Source organism: Dendrobates tinctorius, unplaced genomic scaffold (assembly GCF_039654945.1).
Source record: "Dendrobates tinctorius isolate UK_male_01 unplaced genomic scaffold, ASM3965494v1 ptg000007l, whole genome shotgun sequence".
Classification (NCBI taxonomy): domain Eukaryota; kingdom Metazoa; phylum Chordata; class Amphibia; order Anura; family Dendrobatidae; genus Dendrobates; species Dendrobates tinctorius.
In genome coordinates, this window is record NW_027361675.1 from 27,034,655 (window position 1) to 27,041,573 (window position 6,919).

The 6,919-nt window shown below is 49.2% G+C and overlaps 1 pseudogene; it reads left to right on the forward strand.

The window, feature by feature from the left end:
* Positions 1-491: 491 nt before the first annotated feature.
* On the forward strand, positions 492-2,129 carry LOC141088986 (ankyrin repeat, SAM and basic leucine zipper domain-containing protein 1 pseudogene; annotated as a pseudogene).
* Positions 2,130-6,919: the final 4,790 nt, after the last annotated feature.

A 6,919-nucleotide genomic window follows, 5' to 3' on the forward strand; every position in this document is an offset into this window, starting at 1 on the left:
GTCACAGGAGAAGAAGGAGCAGAGGGTTGACAACCTTCTTGCATGGCTGCAGGAGGCGGTGATCACGGACACAACGATCCGCCTGCCTCCAGCATCTTCCGGGCCCCCTCTGGTTCCGATTTGAGCATCGCAAGTCCTGCAAGTTCCTCATTCTCCGCCGGCTGCTGGACAGGGTGAGAAGCGCAGGCCCCTCTCAGCACGGGCCACAGATCGCCTCCAGTCCTGGCGGCTGATGCCGCCACAGATTGACAGGCTACGCCTCTGTATAATATTGTTTTAACATTTATGATGCAAGGGGTAACAAAACATTTTACAATTTCTAAAACAAATCAAAAAACAAGAAGTTGAATTCTTCCATTTCCAGAGTATAGATAATAATGTCATAACATTATTAGATGACCACACTACAGTGTGTTTTTATGCTTTACAAAAATCTGAAAAATTAAGATCATAATCCCCAAACCTAACAACGCCATCAAATTCTGGAGAGAGACGGGGAGAAGATGGCGGCGTGTGGTTATCATGGGGTTGCTGGGGGCTTAGAGAGCAGCGACAGTGATGATCCGTGGGACCTCGATGACCATGTGGAGCTGAGCGAGACACTCAATACAACGTTGGTCACCAACAGTAATGAAGATTCTCTTAAGCGTGCTCTCACTACAGGAAATGTGAAATTAGTCGAAAGTCTCCTAGATTCTGGTATAAATGTTGACTGTAGCTTCCGGTACGGCTGGACTGCTTTGATGTATGCAGCTACTGCTGGGAATTTAGCAATGGTACGTCTTCTCCTGGACAAGGGTGCCAATGCAAACTTTGAAAGAGATGCATTTACTGTCCTAATGGCTGCATGTACTGCAAATGCATCTGAGGAACACATCGTGAAATGCGTTGAATTGCTGCTTTCAAGGAATGTAAGCCCAAATGTGTGCTGCAGGAAGAAAATGACTCCGGTTATGCATGCTGCTAGTGGTGGGCATACACAAGTTGTTACTCTGCTGGTTGCCCATGGTGTTGCTATAAATGCACAAGATGACAATGGTTTTACAGACTTGATATGGGCTGCTCATAGTGGACATAAGAACACCGTTTTAAAACTGCTGGAACTGGGAGCTGACATAAGGCTGTCAACCAAAACTGGAAATACAGCAGCTGATATTGCGAGAGAGAACAATCATTTAGAGATTTTTAGCATGCTTTCATTTTCTGGAAATCTAAATACTGGAAAATCCAACTTGACTAAAGAAGAGGCAATGTATAGATACCTGAGGGTACAACCAGAGCCCTCAAACTATAGTTACTCACCCTCCAGTGATTTAGATGTATTTTTGCATGGCTTGGGCTTGGAACACCTTGCGGAATCGTTGAAGGAAAATGATTTGACTTTGAGACAACTTTTATATTTGGAAGAAAGTGAGCTTAAAAAGGCAGGAATTACAGATGTTAAAGACTGTAAGAAAATCATGGCAGCAATGAAAGAAATTCATGTTGAAGACACAAAACTTGTGAAGCTTCCATCACTTTCAAAGCTGGAATCAAGTGATGAGCTGTTTGCTTTCCTGCTGAAGCTGAATCGGCAATGCAATGCAATAAGTCATGCAGTGGTTGCAGTAAGCAGCCAGATACCCTCCAATCCTCAAAAGGTAGTCTTTGAGTGGGATGCTTCTCAAAATTTTACTACCGTTTGCAAAGACATTCTCACAAGTATTACAGAGCTGAACAAAGAAGTCTGCAGATTACAAGATCTTTTAACTAAGTTTCAGCATGACCAGAAGAACAGTCCATGCCGTATTTTGCCATTGGAGGAACAGCAAAGTTGGAGGAGAGGGAAATATGGCAGAAAGAATTTGATGGCGTTGTTAGGTTTGGGGATTATGATCTCAATTTTTCAGATTTTTGTAAAGCATAAAAACACACTCTGTATAATATCCAGCAATGGCATCTCATCCATCAACAGGTTTTCTTGCTCTGTCGGGCTCCTCCCGTTTGTGGGTGGAGTCTTCTCTAGCTGCTCCACCCATTTCCTCACTCTGTTGGCAAAGCTGGGGCTCCTTTGCCTGCACCCATTTCGGGCGGGCACTATTAACAGGGGGTGTGGCCTCCTTCCTTTTGGCACCAAGTTTCTTCCATGATGCCCACGACAGGTGGCACCATCCTCAGCTTTCGTGCCAACGGCCACCATCGTCTCGACAGCAGTCAGTGCCATCTTTAAATCGTCAACAGCCACCATCTTTGACTCTTTCACGGCGGTCACAAATCCACAAATCCCGGGAATCCGCTCTATCAGTCATGCAGTTGTTGGGGTCGATCCTGCCGACTACGTCAAATGTAACAAGGTGGCCCAGGGTGGTAGTCGTGGGCGAGTCCACTAAGTCTTAGTCAGTGAGCACCCCGGCACCTTTGTAACATCCCTGCCTGCATCAATGCATAGCTTCCCATCTCCCATTTTACTCACCACTCCAGGCCATGCTGTGAGTTCTGTCCTCTGCCTGCTCCATGCTGTGGGCCTCATGTCCTTGCTTGCTGCATACTTCCTGGCTGTATGCTTAGGGCGGCGACACTTCCTGAGTTTTATAGAGACAGTGTGCACACCCCTAATTTGGCCCCAGCCTATTGCCAAGAGGTATTGGCTACTTGAGGCATCTCCACCCATAGGAAGATGCCTGAGCAACCAACTCTGTCAGTCTGTACTTTGCTGTTGAGTTGCCAAGTCCTGTCCTGTTTTCGCCCTCTGGGGACAGCATACCCAGACCTGTTTCTGTACTTGTTGTGTCTTGTTTTCTGCCTCCCTGAGGGCTGCATACTCAGGCCTGAATCCCATGTCTTGAACTTGTCCCCGTGTCTGTCCTTGTCTATACTAAGTCCTTTTCTTGTGCCTGTCCGTGTCCTTGTCTGTTTCCTTCCCTACTCAGCTTACCTTGAGTCTACTCCTTCTGCTCTGCTCTTTGCTCCGCACCCTACAGCTCTGCACTTCTCTTCGCTCTGCACCTTGCGGTTCCGCTCTGCACCTTGCGGTTCTGCTCTGCTCTTCGCTCTGCACCTTGCGGTTCTGCTCCCGTTCCGCACATTGTTCCTTCTAGTCTGAACTGGTTCCTAACAGTTCCTGTCTTTCCAGTCTGAACTGGTTCCTAATAGTTCTTGTCTTTCCAGTCTGAACTGGTTCTTAACAGTTCTTGTCTTTCCAGTCTGAACTGGTTCCTAACAGTTCCTGTCTTTCCAGTCTGAACTAGTTCGTAACAGTTCCTGTTCTTCTAGTCTAATCTGGTTCCTAATATTTCCTGTCCCTCCAGTCTAATCTGGTTCCTAACAGTTCCTATCCCTCCAGTCTGAACTTCTTCCTACCAGTTCTGTTATGCTACTCGTACCTGCCGGTGTTCCTGACCTACTCATTACGACTTTGGTTCCTCCAGTCTGATCTGTGCCCGCCTGCCTGCCAGAGTGCCAGCCGTGCCCACCAGAGTACCAGTCGTGCCCGTCTGAACTTGCCCATACCTGTCATTAGTGTTCCATTCCCCAGTGGGATAAGCTGCTACAGCCAGACACCGCCCTGGAGTGGTACCTGGCAGCTACCTGCCGCACATGCCGGACCTCACCACTAGAGGCTCCAGTGAACACCAAGGTAGCTACTTAGTCACGCCTCTCCAGGGTAGTCTGGTTTGTGGCACAGTGGGCCACGATCCTCGCTCCCGCCACCCAGATAGGGCACGAGCTTTACAACCTTGCACATATAAAGACAGCTAAAGTCTCAGCCCTGGAGTACAGTCGGTTACCTCAATTGCACGGTCATTCTCCACGCTGGCAAAGTCTCCTCCAATGCACCACACACCACAATTCTGTTCCAAGGGTAGAAAACTTTTAATGAACAGGAGGTTAAATGATGTAATGCTTCCTGCACTTTCCCTGTATCTTCCCCAGTAATGCAGCATCCACAGGTCCCAACTGGACTCTGGGAACCTCACAGTCCTTCTGCAGGCACTTTCACTGTTCTGGTGTCCGTCCACACTATCCGGCAGTCCTTGGCAGTCTTTTATTTCCCCCCTCTGGGGTGTCCTCTGATTCTGGTGATATGGAGAGTTCTACTCTGGGCAAACATGCCTGGGCTCTGCACCAGAAGCAGGAAGGTGCTGCTTCTTCAGCCTGCTGGATCAACCCCCATTTTTTACTTAACCCTTTCTGTCCCTAACCTTAACACATGCAACAAATAATATACACAGTACACATTACATTAATAAAACAGTAATACATAACATTAATATACAGGTAAACCCTCAGGATACCGCACGGGGCACACATGCCCGGCATATAGGAGAGAGGAGGCAAATGAGGGTCCCTGCCATCTCCTTACACCTGCACTGTCCATATCTATGCCCAATCTGCGCAAACTACTCATCCTGATGATACCCCAATACAGAGCTGCTGCTGCTGTATGTGTCCCTATTACTGCACCTGCTGTGTGGAACAATAAAGCTACCGTATTTTTCGCTTTATAAGACGCTCCGGATTATAAGACGCACCACAATTTTTGAGGAGAAAAATAAGAAAAAAATATTTTTTAATAAAATGGTGGTGCCTCTTATAATCCTTGCATCTTATTGCTTACCGGGGTTGGTGGCTGCGGTGTAGAGGGGTCCCAGGCTCGCTGCTGGAGGAGGCAGGCGTGGAGTGATGCTGCAGGCCGCATTCAGGGATGAGGGGGGGCTCCGATGTGTGCTGTTGCTGCTGCAGAGTCTTGTGCTGGTGTCAGGTTTCTCCCTTGTCCGGCGGTTGGAGGCCGGTGCTGCAGGTGCTCCGGTGCGGCGTTGTGTGTCCATCGATGCCCGGGGCTCTGCCGACATTGTTTGACAGACCAGAGCCCCAGCATTTCCTTGGTTCCCTGTATATGTGCGCTGAAGTGCCGGTAAAAAAAAAATGGCCGCCGGCGCGTGCGCAGATGGGATCTCGGGACCAGTTCTCGAGAGATGAGATCTGAAATCTCATCTCTCGAGAGCTGGGTCCCGAGATCCCATCTGCGCACGCGCGGCGGCCATTTTTTTGCAGGCACCACCGCGCGCACACAGGGAACCCAGGGAAAATGGCCGCCGGCGCGTGCGCAGATGGGATCTCGGGACCCACCTCTCGAGAGATGAGATTTCAAATCTCATCTCTCGAGAACTGGGTCCCGAGATCCCATCTGCGCACGCGCCGGCGGCCATCTTTTTACCGGCACACAGGGAACTGAGGAAATGCCGGGGCTCTGGCCTGTCGCACAATGTTGGCAGAGCCCCGGGCATCGACGGGCACACAACGCGGCACCGGACACACCCGCAGCAGCGGCCAGCAACCGCCGGACGCCCCCGATCACAGCCTAGGTAAGGCATGTCCGCTTTGTAAGACGCACCCCTGTTTTCCCCCCAAATTTTGGGGAAAAAAAGTGCGTCTTACAAAGCGGAAAATACGGTAAGTGCACACGTACCGGAACTCTCGCGGAAATTACCGCGAGAATTCCGGAATTCCATTCAGCGGGAAAATCGCATTTTAAATTCCCGCGATTTTCCCGCGGAAAAACTAGCATTTTGCAAGCGTAATTAGCTTGCAAAATGCTAGCGTTCTCCAAGCGATCTGTAGCATCGCTTGGAGAACTGATTGACAGATTGGTCACACATAGTGTTTGACAAGTGTGACCAACTTTTTACTACTGAGGCTGCCTATGCAGCGTCAGTAGTAAAATATAAAATGTAAAAAAAAATAAAAAATGGTGTTATACTTACCTTCCGACGTCCCGCGCAGGCGTTCCCAGTAATCCTTTGCGAAAATGCCCGCGATGACGTCCGTTCTCACGGGATCCACGGGATCGCGATGTCTCGCGGTTATTCGCGATGACGTCACGCGAATGACCGCGAGACTTCGCGATCCCGCGATAACGGACGCCATCGCGGGCATTTTCGCAAAGGATTACTGGGACCGGGAGCGTGGAGAGAAGTGGGAAGGCTGCGTGGGACGTCGGAAGGTGAGAATAACAATATTTTTTATTTTAAATTCTATTTTTTACAGGGATATGGTACCCAAAGCCCGGAGAACAGTCTCCTCTCCTCCGGACCGTGGGTACCATCCGCAATTGTTCTGCTTACTTTCCACATGGTGTGCACAGCCACATGCGGGAAGTAAGCGGAACAATGCATTCCTATGGGTGCGGGATCGCCACGATCCCGCAAATTAATGAGCATGCTGTGGCTTTTACCGCAAAACGATTCCACCGCGGTAAAAACCGCAGCATTAGCACAGCATTGCGGAATCCCATAGGAATGCATGGGATGCTTATTTTTCGCGTTTTCGCGGCAAAATCGCACGGTTAAAACCGCCGCGGAAACGCGAAAAAAACGCCACGTGTGAACTCAGCCTAACACCTCCTCTTATTGCCCCACGTAATAATGCCACCACTATGCACCTTACATAGTAATAATGCCACCTTTGTGCTCTCTAGATAGCAAAATTCCCCCCTAAAAAATATTAATGCCCTGTGCTAGTGCCCTTCACATTTTGTCCCTAAAAAGTAATAATACCAATACCATATGCAACTATGATGGTCACTACAGTTGAGCGAAACGGGTCGAAAAAATTCAAAAGTCGCCGACTTTCGCCAAAGTCGGGTTTCATGAAACGACAAACTGAGTCATGGCTGGGCAGTCTACATCTTGAGGCAGGCAAGGTAGTTAGTGATAACGGCCGGAATTTTGTGGCAGCCATAGCCCTTTCAAAACTCAGACACATACCTTGCTTGGCTCACACCTTGAACCTGGTGGTGCAGTGCTTCCTCAATAATTATCCAGAGTTAACAGGCCTGCTCCAGAAGGTCTGAAGATTGTGCTCGCACATCCGCCGGTCGCCGGTACACTCCAGTCATATGTAGAACCTGCAGCAATTGCTCCACCTTCCCAAGCACCGC